Genomic DNA, 2,235 nt, shown 5'->3' with positions numbered 1-2,235 from the left:
TCAGAGCTTTCGAGAGGGAGTGTGCTAGAGCTAGAAGAGAAGAAGAACAACAAGCCCACTTGCAGAGATTGGATATTGATATGGCAGATCCACCGCAAGGGGCAGAACACCAACCGCGGGCAGCTCGACCCATTGGTACTTATGACCGGCCCAACATTCATGGTCATAGACTAGGAATCCGAGCACCGGCTGTGGCAGCCAACAACTTTGAGGTCAAGTCAGGACTCCTCAACGTGATCGAGAACAACAAATATCATGGCTTGGCTTTAGAGGACCCATTCGATCACTTGGACAGGTTCGACAGCTACTGTGGGTTGTCAAAAACCAATGGTGTGTCAGAGGATGCCTTAAAGCTGAAGTTATTCCCTTTCTCTTTGGGGGATAAGGCACGTCAGTGGGAGAAGTCTCTACCCAGCGACTCTATCACTACTTGGGATGAGTGCAAGAGAGCATTCTTGGAGAAATTCTTCTCATCCTCAAGAACTGCTAAGCTGAGAAATGAGATCTCCAGTTTCCAACAGAAGAACTTGGAAGGCTTCAGTGAAGCCTGGGAGAGATTCAAGGGCTACCAAGCTCAATGCCCACACCATGGTTTCTCTAAGGAGAGCTTGCTGAGCACATTCTACCGTGGTGCTCTTCCTAAGTACAGGGCCAGACTGGATACAGCTAGCAATGGGTTCTTCTTGGGGAGAACTGAGGAAGATGCAGAGGAGCTGGTTGACAACATGGTAAAGAGTGATGCAGTCTACAGTGGAGACCACGACAGAAGCAGTCGAACAGATGATAAGCAGACGAGGAAGGAGTTGAAAGCTCTACAGGATAAGATAGACATCCTCCTTGCTGATAAAGCCACACAAGAGCAGCTGCACTTTGTTGGTAACCCAAGCCAAGAGACACCACCTGTTGTCCATGAGGTTGAGGGTTTGGAAGGTCAGGAAGAGCTGTGTTTCATCAACAACAATGGTAGCTGGTACAAAAAAGAGCCCAACTTTCAGTACAACAACTACCAACAGAAATCCTATCCCAACAACCAACAGAGTGGTTATCCGCCTCGAAACAACCAGCAAGGCAGCTATCAACCTCAGCAAAACCCCTCATCTGGTTCCTCTGCTCCTCAAGAGAGCAGCACTGACACCCTGCTGAAACAAATCTTGGAGTCTCAGACTAGAAGTGAGAAGCATGTTGGTTATGAGTTGAAAAACCTTCATTCCAAGATTGATGGGAGCTACAATGAGCTCAACAACAAGTTCTCACATCTTGCTTCTACAGTCAAGAATTTAGAGAATCAGTTTGCTTCCATGAACACTCACCAGACTCGCCAGCAAGGATCTCTACCTGGAAAATCTGACCAAAACCCCAAGGAGGCCAAAGCTATCACCCTTAGGAGTGGTAAGCAGTTACCTCCTACAACCCTCACCAGGGATGCTGAGAAACTAGGTGAGGAGGTGGCCATCAACTTAGATGATGAAGTGGTGATTGTTGATGAGAAAATCAATGATGAAATCTTGGAGAAGATTGTGGAAGCCAAGGGTAAAGGAAAGGTTGGGGAAGAGAAGAAAACAGTGAAGGATGGTGAAGTTCTTGCTCCAGCAAGTGAGAATTCTTTTGTTCCTCCTCCCTATGAACCCAAACTACCATTCCCTGGTAGATTCAAGAGGCAGCTGCTAGAGAAGTACAAGGCTTTGTTTGACAAGCAAATGAGTGAAGCTCAGGTTGCAATGCCCATCATCGATGCTTTCATGTTGATTCCTCAATACAACAAGTTCCTGAAAGATGTTGTAGCTGCAAAGAAGAAGGAAATGGAAAGCATGATGATTCTTACCCATGAGTGCAGTGCCATCATCCAAAGGCTTGATGTTCCAGAGAAGTTAGAGGATCCAGGATGCTTCACACTACCTTGTGCTCTTGGACCTATGGTATTTGAGAAATGTCTCTGCGATTTGGGAGCTAGTGTCAGCGTGATGCCTTTGTCTGTTGCAAAGAAGCTTGGATTCACTCAGTACAAGAAGTGTAAACTCTCTCTGGTGTTAGCTGATCGTTCAGTGAAGTACCCTGTGGGCATCTTAGAGGACCTACCTGTGAAGATTGGAAGGTATGAGATACCTACAGATTTTGTGGTGCTTGAGATGGGTGAGGAGGCTCAAGACCCATTGATTCTTGGAAGGCCATTCTTAGCTACAGCAGGAGCAATTGTTAAGGTGAAAGAGGGCACGATTGATCTCCATTTGGGTAAAG

The 2,235-nt window shown here is 46.6% G+C and overlaps 1 non-coding gene across 1 annotated transcript; it reads right to left on the bottom strand.

Moving 5' to 3' along the window:
* Positions 1-488: 488 nt before the first annotated feature.
* Positions 489-595, bottom strand: LOC125593517. Its single transcript, XR_007329421.1, has one exon. It is a non-coding gene; the product is annotated as a small nucleolar RNA R71 (small nucleolar RNA).
* Between the last annotated feature and the right edge of the window lie 1,640 nt (positions 596-2,235).

Source organism: Brassica napus, chromosome C9 (genome assembly GCF_020379485.1).
Source record: "Brassica napus cultivar Da-Ae chromosome C9, Da-Ae, whole genome shotgun sequence".
Classification (NCBI taxonomy): Eukaryota; Viridiplantae; Streptophyta; class Magnoliopsida; order Brassicales; family Brassicaceae; genus Brassica; species Brassica napus.
Note: the sequence above shows the minus strand (reverse complement) of the source record. Positions and strands in the feature narration are given on the sequence as shown.